This window comes from Pelophylax lessonae, assembly GCF_965119305.1.
Source record: "Pelophylax lessonae genome assembly, chromosome: 1".
Lineage (NCBI taxonomy): Eukaryota > Metazoa > Chordata > Amphibia > Anura > Ranidae > Pelophylax > Pelophylax lessonae.
The window spans coordinates 394915540-394938229 of record NC_138768.1 but is presented as its reverse complement, the minus strand read 5'-3'; the positions used below and the strand labels follow the sequence as shown (position 1 = coordinate 394938229).

General features: G+C 38.9%; 1 long non-coding RNA gene across 3 annotated transcripts in view; it reads right to left on the bottom strand.

Annotated features, from left to right (window-relative positions):
- Positions 1-21459, bottom strand: part of LOC309544471 — a 1317369-nt gene extending 1295910 nt beyond the window's left edge. Inside the window, exon 1 of one of the 3 annotated variants that reach the window (XR_014224852.1) lies at positions 21108-21459. This is a non-coding gene — a long non-coding RNA (uncharacterized lncRNA). The remainder of the gene's footprint in view (positions 1-21107) is intronic. The other 2 variants (XR_014224853.1, XR_014224854.1) reach the window with 2 other exon arrangements.
- Positions 21460-22690: the final 1231 nt, after the last annotated feature.

Sequence of the window (22690 nt, the reverse complement as noted above, 5' to 3'; positions counted from 1 at the left end):
TCCGTCTAGTGGATCAAATTGGATAATATGGATGGTGACATTATAGAAATGTACAGTGCACTGTAGTATATATTTCACCCACCCCCAGCAGCTGCCTGCCGCCACCACTTGCCTCACAGCCTTTTGCTCTCCCTCTTTTGGGCTGACTACTGACTGAGTGGTGAGCTGAGCGGATCAATTCACCAGGGAAGGAAACAGGGAGCTGCAGCGGCAGGCCAGCGGCCGGTACATTCTGCACATGTGCCCGAAACTGAGAAAAAAGTCCCTCTACTCCCACATCATCAGAGAGGAGGGGCTCGGAACATACACCCCCTAAGCTAGTAGGAGCAGCTGAGTGGGGGTGTAGTTTAGAAAGCCGGTTTGTCTTTTTACTTTGTACTGTATGTGAGGCTGCACCCCCCCCCCCCCCGCTGAGCTGAGGATGCCAGGCCCGGAACAACAGGGCCAGTTGTACTGACCTATCAGCAGCCCTGCTCATGCTCCTAACAATATTTTAATAGGAGACTATCCTCCAATGGGAATACAGCCACTCAATGAGACCACTGGAATCCATCAGAAAAGAGAAGAAAAATCCAGGCTGGCACAACTACTATGAATGCAACCAAGATTAAATAAAGAAGTAATAAAGATTAGAAAACTGGTTTAACCTCTTCCGGACCACCCGCCGCCTTTTTACTGCGGCAGTGCGGCCCTCCTGCACAAACCGATGTAGACCTATGTCAGTCGCGCGCCAGCAGCTAGGGGGAAGCCGATACACGGGGCAGGCGGCTCCGATTGCCGCCTGACACCCGCGATTGTTCCCCGCTGAGAGAGAAGAACGGTAGGCTGTTGTAAACACAGCTGACCGTTCTTCTCCCTGGAATCATAACAGAGCCCCTGTGATCCTTCTATATAGGATCACAGATCTCTATGATCATTTCACAAGCTACGCCCCCCACAGTTAGAATCACTCCCCTAGGCTCATATTTAACCCCTTGATCACCCACCATGTTAACCCCTTCCCTGCCAGTGTCATTATTAGAGTAACTGTGCATATTTTTAGCACTGATTACTGTAGTAATGTCACTGGTCCCCCCCAAAAGTGTCAAAAATGTCAGTTAGGGGTGCGATCTGTCTGCCGCAATGTTGCAGTCCCGCTAAAAGTTGCAGATCGCCGTCATTACTAGTAAAAAAAAAACAAAATAATAAAAATGAGTTAGTAGACGTGATAACTTTTGCTCAAACCAATCAGAATATGCTTATTGCTATTTTTTTTACCAAAAATATGTAGCAGAAAACAAATTGGCCTAAAATATTAAAAAAATGTTTACATTTTTTTGAGAATGTTATATAGCAGAAAGTGAAAAATATTGTTTTTTTTTTTTTTTTCAGAATTGTCGCTCTTTTTTTGTTTATAGCGCAAAAAATAAAAAATCGCACAGGTGATCAAATACCACCAAAAGAAAGCTCTATTTGTGGGAAAAAAGGACATAAATTTTATTTGGGTACAGCGTCGCACGACCGTGCAATTGTCCGTTGAAGTAAGGCAGTGCCGAATCGCAAAATTTGGCCTGGTCATTAAGGGGGAAAATCTTCCGGTCCAGAAGTGGTTGAGCAAGACTTGTAGCCTGTAGATTATAAAACTGTCAAATAAAGAACACATACTATTGAACAAACATATTTTGTGACTTTGGAAACATTGAAAATTGGCATTTCAGACCCCAGAGCAATGGCACAATAATGTCTGGAAAATGATTTTAAAACAGATGAAGGCACCATGCTAGACGCCATCTATACTGTCTTAATTTATTGAATTGCTCACAAAGCAGAACAATGCTTTTTTTAAATGTCTTCCTTTTCAATTTTTAAAGTTCCCTCTTCCAGAATATGTTTTTTTCCTTCATCATCAAAATTCAAAAATACAGTTCTTGTTAAAGTGACTATACAGTCCTTTTTGCCCATAGCAACCATTAAGATCCTCTTTCTGCCTGTCGCATGGATGCATGTGGTTGGTTGCTTCAGGAAACTGTTAAAGTAATTATTTGAAGGAGCAAAAGGAGGAGCAAAAGGAGAAAATCATGACACTGTGATGACAGAGTTATTCATTTCAGGTTATGAACATTTTTGTATGATGGTAAACATGGCAAAATGTACACTGAATACTACACATTTCTTCACAGAAGTGCACAGAAATTTCCATTAACCAAGGAACTTAGTAAGCTTTTATTCAGAATCAATATGCATTTTGTGTTATCACTGCTATGCAGCCTGAAAGACAAAACATATGATCCAAGACAGTTTTTTTAATGCTACCATTCTAAAACTGAGTGGAACATAATTTTGTTTTCAAGAAAATGCAAAATATGTACTTTTTTCATTTTAAAGATTTATTACTGAATGTTCTTTTGCAGTTTTGCAAAGTTCTTCAACAGAGATGAGATGTGCTGCTCCTTGCTTTTTCAAATGAGCTGAATTTAAATAGATCACATGATTTTGTACCTCAAAAATCTTTCATAAGCTCTCTTATGTCACATTTCCCCACAAGGTATATAGCTAGTTACTTCTGAACTACATCGATCACTAAATTCATCACATCTTTTGACCTACAGCATGTGTACTAGAGCTAGAACGCATGTAAACATAATGTATTGTTCATGTGCTAGTTGAAAAGGCAAGTAAAAAAGTTTAAAATCCATCCCCAAATATACAGACCCAAGGGCTTCTTTTCTACCTTGGGCATCAAATCATTTTTTAGTCAATAAAACGATGATAGTCTTCCTATGTAGGTCTTAAAACCTGCTCCACTATCCCATTTTCAGTCTACAGTACTACCTAGAGGTCGGTCAGACACCTTTAAAATGAATCTGCTTGGACATCGAAACTCTGTGATATTTGGTATCTCTTGCCTATCATTTTTCTAATAGCACCTCTGGAGTGATTCACAAACCCCCCATCACTTGAAAGTGGAAAGTGGAGACCTTGGTATCTTTCTCTCACCCGAACAACTAAATTACATACTATATTATTCCTACTGCTCTTCTATGGCCAGCAAATTCCAGAAGTTGAGATAAAAAATCCTAAAAAGAAGATATAGAGGAGGTATAAATAAAAAGCACTTGTGCCAATCACTGTTAGAAATGAGAAATTAGGATTGCTGCTGTGAATAACCCCTAGGGGTGAAAATGGAAAGTGTATGTAATATTAGATATTACTTCGACAGCACATATCCTGGAGCAGGATGGTGTGGGAAGGTGCTGTGTAGAAAATGAGTGATACCAAGTGTGTTGGTAGTAACACTATATAGTCTGATTATGACTGAGGGATTGCTGCTGCAAACAGCCCTGCAGGTGTTTGTATAGCACTAGGTAATGTGGTGAATATTACCTACAGCGCATACCCTGTATAGTAAAAGGTGTGTGGTACCACATATACACTTTTATTGTGTGCTTAGTTACCCAAACAAAGTGCAAATGCTGTGCTTATTGTGACTTTGCAGTCAAAAAATAAATAATAAATACACACACATATGAATAAATAAATATATGCTCAGAACTTGTGATATCTAATACCAATAATGACCTTAAGAGCCCATTCAGAATAGCACGACTTGTCAGGCGACTTGTCAGCCTGACAAGTCACGGTCGGTCGCGACTTGATTAGTACAGGAACCGTTCTAATAGGAGCGACACAAGTCGCTCCGACTTAGCAAAGGGTCCTGTACTACTTTGGGGCGACCTGGGAGCGACTTGCATAGACTTCCATTATGTGAAGTCCCTGCAAGTCGCTCCAAAGTCGCGGTGCACAGCGGTGCACGTGACTTCACAGGTCGCCTCCCGAAGTTGGATCGCCTCAGTGTGAACTGGCTCTAAAAGACCTTAAAAATTATGTACTGGTAAAAAACAAAAAAGTGCTGTTTAAGCGAATAAATATAGTGTCCATATAGTCCAAAATTAATTAATATTGCAAGGTGACTGTTCTAGCTTCAGTGACGGTGTTTCAAACCAACAGACAAACAGTGTAATGGTGGTGTCACCCTCCATGCTCCTGTGTGAATAGGATAGGCAATGCAAACTCACCAGATGTTGTTGACCCCCAATGTCTTACGGCAAGTGGGTCAATAAAGCTTGTATAGTGAGTGTCCAGCTGGGTCCCAGCCGTCCGTGTTCGGATGGTCCTGGATCCTCCTATTGGTTGGTGTATTTAAAACAAAAATGTCGCACTCCTCATGGTGTAGTCGGAAAATCCATGTTTATTTTTAAAAATAAGCAAAAAAGTGCAACAGTGCTTTAAAATAATGGTATAAAATAAACGTTGGTGGTACAATGTTTAAAAGTTCGTGGAATACCGCATAAATGCAGGGTTCAGGAAGCCTTGCGGGACGCCGATAAGGGTCCGCCTGCTCTCTGCACGGAGCTTCCTGGTATGACGCGGTTTGCATTCCACGTACCACAATGAGAATGAGGCTACGTGAGGCTCAACTTGACGCGTTTTGTCATCAATACGTGACGTCTTTGGAAGTTGGGAGCACGTCTCCTCGTAGCAACTATAAGTAGATAGAAGGCTCCTCCCTTCCTGCCCATACTTTGGATTGGTCCAATGGGGACCACTCTCCTCCCACTCCGCTCCCATTGGCCACGGAGCGTTGGAATTGTTTGTTATTGTAATTATAGCAGTTTCCTTGTCCTGCACTTTACTTAAACGTATTGCGCTGTTATGTATGTATTAAATGGTAGCTTTTTATAGCACAGCGCCTGATATATATTTCATTTGTAAACCCCATATGGTTGGATTATATTCTTTTGATAATACTTAGTGGTATATGTTATGATAATAATGCTCAAGGCTTGTGGAAAAATAGTATTGCAAATAAATATTGTGTGCTAAATGAATGCAAAGGCATTTGCATGGTCTATAAGTGAAACTAGGACAAATTGGGGGGAGGTTGTTTGCATGACCTGAAATTTTGTGACAGAGTTAAAGCAGTTTGTAAATTAATGATATATTTTGAAAAAATATATACATAAATGTGCAATCACTTATGGTGTTTATAAGTGCATTTTTAACCAATAGTACATATGTAATATTGGTGATTAAATAGATCAATGATGACCTCTACTATTGTGACTAATGTGTAAATCATGATGGTTAATAAAAGTTTCCAAGGTCATTTTCATGACTTATAGTGCATGCTGCTATTGGGTGGTAACAACAGCATGCTGTTAGAGGAATTATGTAAAAAATATAAATAATAAATACATGTAAAAAAATCTTAAAATTGCTTATAGTGACCTGTGGTGCATATCGTAGGTATTGTGCAACATTAACATTATATGTGCTACATCTAGACCCATTCAATAGTATATTTTGGATTCAATAAAAAATAATTGCTTATTTTAAACCTAAAGACTGTGTAGACTCCATCTTCTGTATATTTATGTATATAGTGTCCTATCCATAAATTAGGACATGTATTTACCCGCTATTTCCCCCTATTCTGGGGTTTCATACCTTCTAAGTGGGATTGGTATTCACATACTTTTCCTCTGAGTGTGGGGTGTATACTAAGAGTCATGCTAAGATATGGGGAGGCTAAAATAATAATACTGCCATTTTAATATAAGTTATTGGTAGCGTTAGGTATGGATTAAATAGTGGGGACTTTTTGTCTCCATTGATGCATGTAAAAATATGATGGATCATCAGTTATGGCAGTCTGGATTGCATGGTTGAGAAAAGCTCCAAAATTATTAGCTACTTGTGAAATGGGATTTGTTCCAACAGCCAAATCAACCCCTTTTATGTGGGGTAGGTGAATGTTGCAAAAAGGTTATTTGGGCCATCATATATTAAAAGGTGTAGTGTTTTTAGTAGTTTGAGATGAAGCAGTTGGTATCAAAGTCAATATTCATACCCTGCGGGTGGAGGGTGCCTAATTCATAGATCCAGCCTGATTCTTTTTTTGAGACTGCCACTTTCATGTTGTTACCCCTCCAGTTTCTATCTACTCTATCAATACTGCAGAAGCTGAGCAGGCCAGGATCCCTATTGTGCATCTGTTATATTCTATAACTCATCATTGTCCTTTCTTGCTTCTTAAGTTTGTTTACCATCATAATTGTTTAGCTGGTTGGTTAAATAATGAAGAAATTTAAGCACAGACTCTATCTGTAATTTTTTTGATGTAAACATGTACTATGTTTATATGAGTGGTCTACTATAGTACACTTACCACACTAGTTCAAAATGTATCCTTGTAATTTATACCCATAAACCACACTGACTTGTTAGTTATTCTGTAGAGCGAATACCAATTTGTAATTTACTGCAAATGCTATGCACATATGTTTCTTATTATAATGTGCTGTAATACCATCCTTGGATCTTGTTAATGCCAAAAAAAAAACAATTTCCAGCCTTTACTTCCTGTCCAGTTGGCAACATGACAAAAAATTAGGAGAACAGTGTCACTGGTACAGAAAGCTGTCTCTCTCTGTTATGTTTTAAAATTGGGTCCAGGAATTTTACTTTACTGTATGAAAGACAACTCACTTCATTGTGTTCTTTTTAAACTCTAGACTTGGGGTTTTTCATCTACTATGCATATGTTGGGCCACACTTCATTATGCATTGAAATCTCTGGGCCTGGGACTTTTTCTCTACTTCCACCAACAGCTGTTTAAAGCAATGTCAGTTCCAGACTTTACCTATGTCCTGTATGGAATGCTCCAACAGCTGTTTAAAGCAATATCAGCTCCAGACTTTACCTATGTCCTGTATGGAATGCTCCAACAGCTGTTTAAATTAGGTTTATTGGTTTCTTGGCAGCAGATAAAATCGGTAAATAAACATATTTTTTATTTTATTTTATTTATGACAAAGCAGAGATTGAGAAAGCACTAATACTGGGATCATTTGTGCTAGTGGTTATATTATGGCTTTTTTTTATACTTAAATTTGTATAATGGAAGCTAGGCTTTTTCCTAGTTTATAGACATTTAAAGCTACTATGAGAAACACACTGTTAATATCTTTAAATGTACCCAGCATTACAGGCATAGGACAAGAGTAAGCCCAAATTACATAAAGCACCAGCAGTTCTGTCAAGTGGTGTAGAATCCATATTTAGTTTATGTTAAAGTGTTACTAAACCTAGGACCCTGCATTCACTATATCTGGCCTCCCACAGTACACAGAACATGGAATGCAATTATTTTAGGTAATACAGTATAAACTGCTAAATGCCTTTTGTCATCAGCAGTATATAGCAGTCTTGTGACATCTATCAGTGTCTGGCTAAAGCTTGTAGGACGAGTTTTCATTCTCCTCTGACTGTCCTATGAGGCTGCAGGACCCCTGACCCTCTGTCTAGACAGTGTTTATTGGCCATGTGCTGATCACATGGAACCTCCCCAAAAAAAAACTCTCTAGCAATACACACCAAACTGAGCATGCACAGAGTGCCTCCAAGGCTCTGTTCTTCTGGGAGATGGGGACAGAGAAGAAGAGGAGGATCAGAGAAGACAGGACCAAATAGCTTTTTTACACAATGCAGAGGTTTAATCCCTTAGGTTCCACAGTAAGTATAACAAGCATGTTTTACTGCGCACACAGACAGATTTGAATGTTGTTAGTAACACTTTAAAAGAGACAATAACCATTGTATTTATATCTATCTGTCCTAGACATTCAAGACAATGTGCTTAAAATTATGTTACTCTTATTTAGCCAAAGCATTTCATATAATGTATCTTTTACTTGTTCTTGCAAACATTAAAGGGTTTGTGTCATGAGTGTATTTACCTTTATTACAGGCAACTCCAAAACTCTTTTGGCAACAGCCAAGCCAAGCCATAGTTTGCCAAGTGATCACATGCTAGTTCTGGGACAGTGAGACTGATGCTATTCATCTTCACAGCAAGCGACATAACTGCTTAAAAAACTAGCATGAGGCCTTGAAGTATTGCCACTTTCAAAGAAGGTTTTTAGGATGCCTAAATTACAGGTATCCAAGCTCATGATAGAGAGAAATGTGTCAATAAATAACAAGGAGATAACTTTAATAATAAAAGACCTCAAAGAGGAGTGATGTCCACTATTGTATTGCTACTATATAGCAGTCAGAATTTAGAAATAAAAAGAAATACACTTACATTGCTTTACATAGTGTTTGTAACCATTTCTCATTTTTTATCACACTTCCTTCTGAATTGTTCAGCAATTTCAATGCAATTTTCAAAAATAGACTATAATATTACCATAGTCTGAAAATTAATAAGGTTTTAGAGACATACCATTCATCACATTTAATGTTGTTATTACTATTTTATGCTTTTTTTTTTTTTATTGAGAACAATGTTACAGTTACAAATGCCACTTTAATACTGGGTACATTCCCAATGATGCAGTGAATAATATATGAGCAATCAATCTTATAAATAGGACATTATTATTCAAAACTTCCATCATTACATCGAATTATAAATTATATTCTCTTCCCAGTTTATTTGCATTTTACTGCTATAAGGAAGAATAAAATGCAAAACATAAAATAGTGTGCCATTTAAACTTATTAAATATACTTGCTTTGAAATAGCTACAGATTCAAAATCAACACTGAACTTACTATTTTATTTAAACCCAAAATCCTTCTGTTGCTATGACATTCCATGGTCCATGGCCCATGCCTTCTCAAAACATTATTTTGTTTTGGATGGAGTGGGGGGTGTTTTAGAATCTCTGTATAGTTCTTATTGCTGACAATGACCCTCCTTTAGGTTTATCCTTGTGACACCAAGAAAATAAAAAAAGGTGTCGCCAGGATATAGATGGCAATCAAAGAGAGGTTCTTGCCCATCTCTTCTCTATCTAGTAAAAAAACATAATGGCTAGAGCTAGGATGTATTAACGGCACCCATAGACATAAAGCCAAATTGAATTGACAGATATAGCAAACCGTTCAATTGACCAACTGAGATTTTCTTAGCTGATAGTTAATATTTTACCCCAGGAATGCCAGAGAAGGCTGTAAACTTTTGAGTGCCCCCACCCGATTCCCCATAAGCACAAACATTCAGATACAAATGATTTAAATGTGCATGATTATAAAAAGAAGATCTTTTATGTGTATGGTCCCTCTAATGCTTGTAGGAGCCTTAAATCGAGCCATCTACAAAGGAAAGCCAATATTCTAAAAATGCTATAGCTGGGACTGTTATAAGGCCTCCTTAACAGAAATCAATTCTCAAATCAATATAATTTGCATGCAGACTTTTTTATTGCTGAACTCTACACCTACCCTAAAATGTAACTTACCAATGCACACAAAAATAAACAAATTTAAAATATAAAATATGCTGCAAATGTTGTTTTTTATCTTTATTGAATTACACTCCATGATCAATTTTGAAAAAAAAAAAAAAAAAAAAAATTTGAAAAGACACTATGACCCTGTGGTATCTGATAATGCAGATCCATGCATTATTGTCTTGGTGGTGTTAGGATATTTTTTTTTTGCACACTTAACTGAGGATCACGGAAAATGATTTACCACCTTGAAGTGGCATAAGTTTTGCAGCAGTTCCAGCTGCAGCAAGGCTTCTTTCCCTGAGCCCCACCTAACATAGATAAAAATAAGGGGATAAATAGGATTAACACATCCCAGATTGCTTGCCCCCTCACTAAGAATCCAAATAGTGGGCGTCAATGGTCCAAAAACCAAACCAACCAAATAATTGGCAAAAACCGAGATCTGCCAATATAAGGGCCATTAACGTTAGCCTCCGGGGCTTATATTGAACCTAAAGTCAAATAAGGACTACAAAAGGACACATTTACAATAACCTTTATTTAAGTCAAACAAGAAAAATAAAATAAAGTACAAATAATCAAAAACCAACCACCTTTCACCACTGTTTAAAAAACAACATTGTCTTAGTAGGTACTGTATGTCTAGATGTCATTCGCACATTCATACAACCCACAACCAAGAATGCATGCTAACTAGCATAAACATAAGCCTTAGAGGGCTGTATAAAGGGCTCTACCAAGTGGTATCATAGTATGATATTGCAATAGCCATAATTACCACAATGAATAAACCACCCCTCTCACCAACTGCATATAGACCACAACAGCAAATGCTAGCACTGTGACTCCCAATCAGCATGCAATACACTGTATTTTAGCAAGGCATAGTAAATATCTCCCACCTTAGAATGTATACATGCTAACTCCAAATAGTATATTCTATGGCAGATAAAACGATAGGAAGCATGAACAGTGGCTGTAAATAATTATGCAGTGTAACACATATAATCTGGCAGGCTAAAGCAAAGTTCCAGGTGTAATCCAGTTGATAGTGGAACATTAAAAGAAAAGCAGCAATGAACTTATACATTGGTAGGAGCTTCCTCATTTACTCTCAGTGCCTCTATTCTCAACAGGTTTCAGCAGGATATCATATATGAGGAGGGAGAGAACCAGAAAGCTTGAAAATACAAGTAGTGCTATACAGCACAGTAAGTCCATGCAAATAAATTAGCATCAACAAATGCTCTCACCTTCAAAATGAGTGCACATCAGAGTTCAGCTTGATGCAGAGTATATGGAGGGAGAGAAGCAGCAGTATAAAGCAGCAATAGTATATTTAAATGTGCTATTAATGATAACTCTCAAGCCTCCAAGCAGAAGATAGTACATCCGTGCTCCTTCTCACAATGAGCTTAATGCAAGTAAATTAGTGTCCACAGATGCTCTCAACTTCCATCGAAAACTCAACAGAGTTCATCTAGATGCAGAGTATAGATGCAGATTATGTGGAGGCAGAGAAGCAGCAGTATAAAGCAGGAATAGTATATTGCAATATGCCATTGGTAATCAGAGATGTATAGTAACTAAGTAGAACTACTTCACTACTGTACTTAAGTACCGAAAGGCGGTATCTGTAATTTCCTAGAGTAGAATTTTTTTCTCCTACTTCCACTTTTACTTCACTACATTTTTTCGATGATTTCAATATTTCTACTCCAATATTTCGTTTTTGTGCTGCATAGTTACTCGTTACAATTATAAAAATTACCACTGCCAGAACAGTAGATGGCAGGTTTCATGAAGCTCAAAACATGTGTATTATCAGCGCATACAAAAATAAATGCTACTGTATGTATAAATAAAAGCTGCATTTGAAATAATAAAAAACAATATGATGTTCAAACTTTTGACTTCTTTCTTTAATAACTACATAACACAGTACTTGTACTTTTACTTTCAGTACTTTGAGTAGCAATTTTGTTTTCAAAACTACTGGTACTTTTACTTTCAGTACTTGAGTAGCAAAATTTAAAAAAAAACTACTTGCAATACTTACGTACAAAAAATGTTGAATACTTTACTTCTACTCAAGTCCCTTTTTGATCGAGCACTTCCACTTCTACTCAAGTTACTTTTTGATCGAGCACTTGTACTTTTACTCAAGTATGGGTTTCGAGTACTTTATACAACTCTGTTGGTAATAACTCTCAAACCTCCGAGTTGAAGCTAGCACATTCAAGCTCCTGCTTACATGCATATGCCTGAGAGCCTATGCCAATTTTAGTCACCACCCAAGGACTGCGAGGTATTACACTTGAGGATGCTATATGGAGGTGTGGTAATATGTAATTAAAGACTAGGACAAATATGGAACTCTCTTCTGCTTAGCCATTGTTTTAGGATGCTACATAATGGTTGTGCTTCTTCTTACAAAGTCTAAAGCTGTCCATAAATGGATCTCTCTTTTGATCATGCAGGCAGCTGATCAAAAAAAAAAAAAAACAACCTAATATCTCCATCCATTCATTCAAGGCGGATGAGGGAATCCTCCCATTGAGCTATTGTATTCTGACAGCAGGACTCCTCCCCTGCTACAGTACACTGATCAGCACTGCAGCCAACAGGCTGCAAACACTGATTGAGCAACAATATACCAACAGTCCTGTTTGGTATGAGATGATCACTAGATCCATTCCTCTCCAATGGGAACAGCCATGCATGGACTGGAATTCAGCCAGTCCCTGCTGAGCCAGTAAAATTCCAATCCATGTATGGCCAGTTTAAGGATCTGCCATCTCACTAAAAAAAATGTACTTCCTATGTGACTGATTATCTTATCTTGAAATGTGTTCAAGTGATTCGGTCAAGAAAAAAGTATGGGGGATTTACATTAATGGCCCTCTTTTGAAAATACTAGTTGTGTGACGGTGTTAGGCTTCAATACCTTTAAGTCACTGAGCTAAAATAAAAATAAAGCTATGCTTGTTCCATGTCAGATAGCATTGAAGCCAAAGGATCAGCACGACAGCCAAAGAACTAACATTCTCAAATGAGAAGTCAGCATTAGCAAATACCATCAGGACAGGGTTATGTAAAGTAGAGATTCTGAATAGATGCAGGATAGTTTATTCCCTATGACACATTGGGGTTGATTTACTAAAACTGAAGAGTGCACAATCTAGTGCAGCTCTGCACAGAAACCAATCAGCTTCCAGTTTTTATGTTAAAACTTAATTGAACAAGCTGAACTTAGAAGCCGATTGGCTACCATGCACAGCTGCACCAGATTTTGCACTCTCCGGTTTAGTAAATCAACCCCATTATCTTAAAACCTATATAACTGCCAGACACTGAATGTTGCAGACCACACAGAACAGACATTGATCAACAAAGACTAGGAGTAATGTACAGAGGGTGACAGACCTTTACAATGGCTGACAGGGACAGATAGACACAATGTAAGAGGAGATAAAGACTGGAATACAATAATGGACTTGGAGTTGTATGGTTGAACTCAAACTTCCACTGAGAAACAGACCACAACAATGGGAAACAGACAGACATTAATAAAGAAGGGGGTCGATTTACTAAAGCTAGTGCACACAGAATCTTATGCAACTGTGCATAGTAACCAATTACCTTATAACTTCAGCTTGTTCAGTTAAGCTTTGACAATAAAACCTAGAAGCTGATTGGTTGCTATGCACAGTTGCACCAAATTCTGTGTGCACCTGCTTTAGTAAATGTACCTTTTTCTGTCAAATTGTATCTGTCCACTCCAGGTTGTGTCCATCCTTCGGTGTCTGTCAGCCTAGGTAGATTTACTAAGGCTGGTGCACACAGAATCTGGTACAACTGTGAATAATGACCAATCAGCTTCTAGGTTTTATTGTCAAAGCCTAATTGGACAAGCTGCAGTTAAAAGCTGACCTGCTGGACACAATGCAGTTTTGCTCCGAGTGATGACTCCACTGTGCAGTGCACTCTCTGCCTTCTCCAACTAAGTTCAGCACTCACTGACTTGATGTGGGACATGGTCTGTGGCCCTGCCCCTCCTCTGAACTCTTCAGGAGAAGTGGCCAGAGGAGCTACCGCTGCCCTCATCTCCATAGCCCCACCGACCCTCTCTCATTCTGGCCTGCACCTGAGTCCTCTACCAGCGTGACATCAACTGCTGGTAGGGATACCATTGCTCACTGCCTCCTCCAGGCTTAAGCCTCCTCTTTTCTGCATGATCTATGAGCTCCTAAGTGTCACCCCTCTGGCAGATGTCACCCGGGTGCTGTGCGCTCCCCCTGCATCTCCATAGCAACCTCACTGCTATGCACACCTGCACCAGATTCTGTGTGCACTAGTTTTTATAAAAATATCCAACGTATTGTTGGACACACTGATAAATATGCATAGTTGCCAACATTTCGAAAACGTTTTTAGGGGCACTTTTTTTTCTGTGTGTTCAGAAAGCCATTGTAGGCGGTATCATATACTATAATTAGGGGCGGGATATTCATTGAAAATAGGTGTGGTTCTACAAGAAGCATATCAATACCATATTACCCTTTTTGTTTCAGGTGAATATATATATATATATATATATATATATATATATATATATATATAGCATCTACAATTTATGCAGTGCTTTACATGCTGTATGTAGCATTTAGCATTTTTTTAAATAATGTAAATACAGGAAGATGTATCATAAAGAAAGAACCACACCTAAGAAGATATTGTTTATTGGTAAAATTATTTATGTATTTGTTAGGCTTCAACAGCACAGTCTCTTTGACCACTTAGAGGTCATACAATGGGAACTCTGATGCCAGTCTGTAGGATTCTTCCTTCTAGGAGAAGAAATGTTCCAGATGAAGCTGATGTGAGCTCTGAACCTAGGAGAGGACCTGGGGACAACCTGTCCTCTGTGGAGAACTAATAGTCCAAGCACACCCTGCCAGCCTGGCCCATCAGTGCAACCCTATCAGTGTTGCCTATCAGTGCTTATCAATGCCGCATATCAGTGCTACCTATTAGTGCTCAATGCCACCTATCAGTGTAGCCTAGCAGTGCTGCTTACCAGTGCTGCTTATCAGTGCCACATATCAGTGATCATCAATGGTGCCTATTAGTGCCCATCAATGCCGCCTATTAGTGCCCATCAGTGCAGGCTATCGTGTCACCTAGCAGTGCCTCCTCAGCAGGACTCTGAGCTGAGAGCATCTCTCTCATACAACCCAGAGCCTACACTGACAGTTCCCCCTGCCCTCCCTTACACAGATGGGAGAGTAGAGAGCCGATCTGCTCCTTCTCCTCCTGCCCCTCTCCTCCTGTGTGTGCACCATGGGAAGTACGAATCCCAGCAGCTGAATGATCAAATAAGTGCCAAGACTTGTGCTGACACCCAAAATGCAGTCTCCACCTCAACCTACCCAAGGCCCTTAGTACAGATGTTATATGATCATTTATAATTTTTTTGAATGTATATATATATATATATATATATATATATATATATATATATATATATATATATACACACACATGCATACACACAAGCATTTTGCATGTCAATATGTATCATCTGCCCACCTATTGGGTTCCTAAATCTCTTGGGGACTTTGCCAGTAAGAGCTCTTGGCTCTATATCTGCCTACGTTGGATTCCCACTCTTCTTACTACTAAGTGGCTGTTCTTATTTCTTCCCTCTTTTTCTAATGCATTATTTATGATATACTATGAATACAACATATTTTATTTTATACAGCAAATGTATAGTATGATCTACAGCAAGTGTATAGATCTGACAATTCAACATCAATACAGTAGGAGAGGTTTTACCAGCAACAGCAATATAGTAGTAGAGATATTAGCAGTTAGGGACCTTACATCTCCAAAATCTATTAAAATCTGTAACATCATGGAGTACATTGACCCTTTATTAAGGGAATACACCAACTATGTGCAAAGTAAAATAACCCTTACATTTTGAAAGACTGTAGGTGAGATAGGTAAAAGTGGACATTGCATAAGCATATCCCCATATGTTTTAGTCTCTAAAAAAAAAAAAAAAAAAAAAATTAAAAATACTTATAACACCCCCCCCCCCCCCTTAAGGCAGCAATGACATCACTGGCTCTTCTTAAAAAGCTAACAATACCACATTTCATGGGTGTGCACTACTGCAAAGTGTTGTAGGGTCTTTTTGTGAGATTTTGAATCCTTTCTCAGAATCCTAGAGTAAAACATGAATACTTTACTGGCGCCCACACGGGGCAACAGGAAGCTAAGAGGGATAAATATTTTTTACATTTTCATTAATTTGTTTTATTTTTTTTTTATTTAGGTGGGTCAGCATGATATGTAGTCTGGTTTAAGAGATTATTTCGGATTGGCTATTACATGCCATTTGACTACACTGTACATATAACCAATACATGTTTTACTTTCCCATTAATGCAACCTAATAGTAAATATAGTAAAGATCTTGGGTAACTGACCAGAATACATGAACAAGCAACTAAATTAAAATTCAAATAAGTATAAACAAGGATGCAATATAAGTGTGCCTTGAATGAAAGAATATAATTATGTTTACAAATCCTTCACATTTACCTATGGTGAGTCTATGTAACTGAATTTCAAATAAAATAATGCTGCAAGAACAAGGACTGCGTTAATACTTTTTGCATGACTTTGTCACTATTGACATGAGTAATTTTTATGTGTTGTATTAACTGTTACAGTTCTGCAGCAGGAACATAAGTTACTGGTGAAAAGGCAAGAATGTGTAAACGCAGACAAATGAAAATAGAGTTCTTATCTTCTCTGGCCTTTTTCTCTCTATGTCACTTGTAATTGGCCCATTTATTTACAGTTAGGACTATATATCTAATGTTTTCTGATGCTTAAAACAAAGTCTATACTAAATTAACCCTCAAACCTCATAGTTCATAATTCCAATGAACATGTTATAATTACTGTATATGTTTATTTGAACATTATACAGCAGCCTTTCTCAACCTTTTCAACACAGAGGAACCCTTGAAATAAATTTCTGATCTCGGGGAACCCCTGCTAAAAATTAAAAATCTACAAGTCACAACACATTAGTTTGACACTCAGTGGGAGGAAAGTTCCTTAAGCCCCGTACACACGTACCGATCGTCGGCCGAACGATCGGCCGTCTTTTGTCTCCGGGCTGTCGTGTCCGCTGAAAAGTGCAAAAGACTGCACACAAATTTTGTCCGCCAACAACAGCCGACTGCAGAAGTGATGTCATGTGATGGTTAACTTTCCCTGTGTTTTTTCTTTTCTGAGCATGCCCAGTCTTGCAAATCTGCTGTCTGTCGCCCAAATTCTGTACTGACTGGCGAACAATCGGCCGTTCTGGTGTCGGCATACAAAAATTTTAATGCTTGCACAACAGATTCTGTTCAGCCGAAAGTGCGCTGTCGGCTGTCGGAAGCATCATACTAACAAGCCGAAAATCGGCCGATCGGTCGTCGGCCGAATCTTTTCGGCCGACAATCTGCACGTGTGTACGGGCCTTTACTCTTGTCATCAATGGGAAGAAATACCCCCTTACAGATAGCTAAAAGGACAAAATAACGGAGTGGGCAACGACATGGCAAATGAGGTTTAATGTGGAGGAAGTGTAAGGTGTTGCACTTGGGGACTAAAAACATAAAAGCACAATACACGTTAGGAGGGGAACCCTTTGGGGAATCAAAAAATGGAGAAAGATCTGGGAGTCTTGATTGATGATAGATTAGGCAATAGCATGCAATGTCAAGCGGTAGCTGCCAAAGCCAGTAGAATATTAGCATGCATAAAGAAAGGGATGTATTCCAGAGATAAGACTATAATCCTTCCACTTTATAAAACTCTGGTCCGACCGCATCTGGAGTATTCTGTCCAGTTCTGGTTGCCAGTCCTCCGGAGGGATGTGTTGGAGCTGGAGAGAGTCCAGAGAAGGGCAACTAAACTGATTAGGGGATTGGAGGACCTTAAATATGAAGAGCGTCTGCAATCGCTTGATTTATTCTCCCTGGAGAAGAGACGCCTGAGGGGGGACATGATAGCAATTTATAAATATCTCAATGGGGATCTCAGCTTAGAAAAAAAGCTATTCAGTCAAAGGGATTGCATGAGGACTCGAGGGCATACAGTGCGATTAGAGGAGAAGCGTTTTAACCTCAGGCAACTTGGGGGGTCCTTTACTGTTAGGGCTACAAGATTGTGGAATTCTCTACCACAAGAGGTGGTTTCTGCGGGAAGTATGGTGGCTTTCAAAAGACTCTTAGACGTACATCTCAAGGATCAGAACATTCAGGGCTATGTGAGATGATTACAGCCACACACACCTACACAGGTTGAACTGCATGGACTATTGTCTTTATTCAACCTCACCTACTGTGTAACTATGTAAAAGGAACAATGGTGTCATTGGGAACCCTTTTGAGAGGCAGAAATTGCCCATTTCTCGAGGAACCCCTAGCAAGCTCAGGAGGAACCCTAGTTAAGAAACTCTGTTATACAACATCCTTTTAATGTTTACCCAAAGAAGTCTGCAATCTAAATAACTTTTGGCAAACTTTTTAGAGGAGTGTGTAAGAATATCACCACTTCTAAACAGTTGATTACAACCCAAGATACAACATGAAACGAAGGCCAGCACAATGATTCTGTATCTAATGCAAATTAATGTGTTTTAGAACAAACATTTGGTATCCAATAGAGAATGTGGTTGAACATACTCAGATCTATGTGCTTCCCCTAACAGATGTTGTTCAGACACCTTGTACATGAGAACACTGTATACCTTCTTTAATACACAAATGTAAAGGATCATCAATATTTAGGCTGTCAATTCTATGGGTTTGCTCTGCTTGAGACCTCTTGTATTGTAAATACAACTATCAGATACCGTTTACTCAAATGTATACCTGATGGAAAAAAGAATAATGAGTAGAAACAGACACAGTGGGTGAAATCAAATAGACTCTGAATGTATCAAAACAGCTGTTCACAATGGTTTTAATGACATCAAGTTGTCCTGCCCTATGGCTAAAAAGAATGAAATATGCACTCGGATGCTTTGTAATCATAACTGCTTAAACATGAATCATTAGTGTAATTTATAATTTAAACAAAAGTATAGTGCTTTATGAAAAGATTACCTAATTAACCAGATTAAAACAGCTGAGCTATAATGTTGCACACACAGGGCGATCCCCAACTTAGCATATAAATATAAGAACTTTAATGATTTTATTTGCTGATACACAATTCTCTGGGGTCAAAATATAAGCCACAACAAGATCAGACCTTTTAGATTAAGCAGCTCGGCATTTCACTAACAGTGTGGTATATTAATATAAAAGAACAAAAAATGCATTTTATTTCAAGTTACTTTTGCAAAAAAAAAAAAATTGCAAATTGTAAGGTTGGTGATATTCTCAGTGTTTTCAAGCATTATACCCTAATTCTAAGTACTGTTCACAAAGCTAACAAACCAGATTTAGGAATTATCCTGTACAACATCCATGCTACAGCAGGCTTACATTTTATGCTCATTCAAAAGTTTTTCACACTCTCCCCCAGCTGGTGGACTTTGGAACAGCAGCTTCTTCAAAGCTGAACCAAAAGCTACAGAAATGTTCCTCATCATCCCCAGAGACACTCCAGATGCTGAACAAGAGGATATGGAAATAGAGAACCTCCAGCAAAATATGTATAATAAATTAACTGCTCACAATCTGATACTCAAGTTACGCTACTGGATATTTTCGTCTTTCCTACTCTTATAGAAACATTATTTTTACCTTAACACCTACCTTAACTACACCTTTACAGTTACACTATTGTATACTGCATTATACTGTCACAGCAGTTTTTTTTTTTTTAGCATTATTGAAAACAAAATAAGTGTTTAATTAACACATAAATTATATAGACACAAAGCAGTACAATGATCCATTTATGAACACATAAATTACTTCTTCAAACACTATTATATTATTGATGACAAACTCAGTAATGACCTATACATGCCATTATTTTACATTTTATTAATAGCTTAGGATATGAGCGCTTGATTTTTTTTTTTTTTTATTTGATCGATAACAAAACCACCCAAACCACAACAGTCAATTATAGTATAATACAGGTTAGAAAGTCAATGTATAATACCATAGCTTTTTTTCATTTTAATAGGAATAATGAATGCATGTAAAGGTACAAGAATATGAGGATATGCACATATACAATAAGTATTGCTATAGCACCATGCAAGATGTGTTTGCTGGATGGGTTGTCAACCCTTTGATTGCAAACTGTGACGTACAGCGCAGTGATCCCTCCCAACCTTTGCAAGTGCGGGGCTAAATGCTTGTGAAGATGTGAAGAAAAGCACCTGCATCTAGTACATTTTTTTTTTTTTAATTTCTTGCCAACACTGACTGCATCCCATTTATTATAACATGACAGCCTATACAATACTTTCTCTATTTACTGAAGCTAATCACTGCAAAATGGTATATTAGGCAAAAGTCACAAAACATGTATGAACATTGAGAATGACAAGGGTTAATTTTCAACTGATATCCTTTTTTCATGGGGCATCTAATATGCTTATTGCATTCATTTTAGCTATAGATATAGTCCTAAGCAAGTAGCATAAACAAGATCATGGATTATACATGTACTTTGAGAACAAAAAGAGAATGATGTAGAATGTATAGTGATCAAAGCATGATTATTTTGTACTGATGGAAATTACTGTACTTATATGCGATGTAAATCATTGTGCATGGTATACATTTAATACAGCAAATTGGAAAGTTTCATCTTTTTTTTCAGTCTACCAGTACTGTGTATACAGTACATATATATATATATATATATATATATATATATATATATATATATATATATATATATATATATATATAGCGCATGTCTCAAACTCAGTGGCAGGTGATATGTGGTTTTAATATATTTGAGGAATGGATTTCATTCCATCATTTTTTTCCACACATCCAGAATGCCCATGGGGTAGACAGTTAGTGGCACTCAGTAGGATATATCAAGAATTAGGAACCATGTACTCCCCCAGTCTATTGAAGAAAGACTGGAACAAATGACATGCTTTGCTAACATATGAAGAAATAATGGTACCCAGTACATTACACTGTTATACTCTGCAAGAGTCTGCACACAGACATCCATTACTCTCCATAAAGCCACTTGCACGACTTGTATTGGTTACACCATCTGAGCACTATAGTAAAATCTAACAAGAACACACTTCTTTCCCCCTGCCCCTTGATCTGCCTTTTCCTCCTATTCCAGCAAGCAAAATCGCCACAATTACATGACACTGTTATCCATTTATCTTTCTCAGGCTGAGAGCAGCCAACCTGTGACATTTCCCTGTTATCTGGGGTGGGCATGTGCAGCAGCCAAACTAACTGAAGCCCTTTAAACATAAACAAGGGGTTCAATGTGAAAGGCTCATCTCCCTTCCCTTTAATTCATCTTGAATCTTCAACATGCATTTTCAGCAAGTTCCATCTTTGCAGCAAACAGCATCACAAAAAAAAAAAAAAAAAAAAAGCACAGTGATTATAGATGATTTACCGGCAGACTTGTGCTTCTGCCTTCATGTCCCTTCCTTCCAGCCATCGATCAAAGCACGGTAATGCGATCCGATTGAATGCTATGTATCACTGCTCTGCTGTATAACCTCATTTCCCTATGCCCAGGCTAGCCATATGCAATCAAATAAAGGGAGACAGATGAGAGAGAGAGGTACCTACCTACTTTGTAGCTCTGTCAAGTAGCCTGGTCGCAAGCTAAGTGCACTCACTCTTGGGTCTAAACATCCAACAGTTCTTTCCAAAGAGCAATTCAGTTTCCGAAAAAAAAAGCACACCCTTTTAATAATCCATTTAGTGGTGGAGCAGGCAGAAATCTGATCTGGTTTCCAGACTTCACAAGCTGTAGACAAGGTGACCAGAGAAAGCCAACATCCCCCCCTGCACGATCACATCCTCTAGGAAGAATATCACCACCTCCAACCAAAAAGGGAGACAAACTTGACACACAGCCTTAATACACCATATTGGAAGTGTAAACTTTAAGTAGCAGAGACAGATCTGTTATTTTCTTTTTTTGCTACTCCAGGCAAGAGCAAAAGTAGGAAGGTTAAAGAGAGGAAGAGATGTGCTATGTATCCAAAGCTGCTAAAACACTATATCCCAAAGCCTTTAGATAAAGTTTGCGCTCGCTGTCACTCTCTGACCATCCATCCACACTGGTGCGCCGTCTCCAGCCCGCAGCCTCGCTGTATCGCTATGGGGAGCTGTCCAGCCGCCAGGTGCTGAAGTCTAGGAGAAGCACACACACTTCCCGCACAACTCCGGGGGAGCGCAGGACTGGAGGCAACATGCAAGCTGCAGCCTGCCCTTCCCAAACGAAGCCTGCACTGAGTGACGCCACACCCCCATCACCTGACCTATATTGCAGCATGAGCTGTTTCAGCTTCCCAAGAGCATATTAACTCCTTGCTAAGTCTATCGTGCCACGATCAGCAATCAGCTCATCCTACTGCTAAAAAAAGGTGCTGCTCTTTCCTTTGCTAACAAGGTCAATGATGATCTTACCCAACGCTATCAAGAGCTCTTACACTTCAAAATCTTATAATACAAAGAGCGGTGTTGCCAACCTACCAGCTTGGAATTTACTGGCAAGGCAAAGTTTTTACTGACATCTCCAAAAGTTACAAAATTACAGTTTTAAGTGCACATTAGGCTGCAAACAAGTACAAGATGCAATTATCAATGTGATCTAAGGTGGATTTTAAGGCAAAAAACAGATTTCTTCTTTTATTTTTAACCACATAACGACCGCTCACATTGCTGCTACTGCGGCAATGTGGCTCGTTATCGTCCAGCGATGTAGACCTACGTCGCTGGACTCCTCCCCTTGTGGGCGGCGCGCGCGCGCCGCCGGAGGCTCGCTCCCGCTGTGTTCAGTCACAGCGGGAGTCGGGCCAGGGGAGGAGCAGCGGCGATCGCCGCTGCTCTTCCCCGATCGTCGGGGAATCGAGTGTGGAGATCCGCCCGCTTGTGTAAACAAAGCGGGCGGATCTCCTAAGTGACAGACAGTGACAGATTGCAGGGTTCAGCATAGCTGAACATGCGATCCGTCCCTGTGTCACACAGTCACCTCCCCCCACACACGTCAGTAAGCACCAGGCATACATTAACCCCTCCCTCTCCAATAAAATTAACCCCTTCCCTGCCAGTGTCATTTTTACAGTAACAGTGCATATTTATAGCACTGATTACTGTAGTAATGCCACTGGTACCCCCAAAAGTGTCAAAAATGTCAGTCAGGG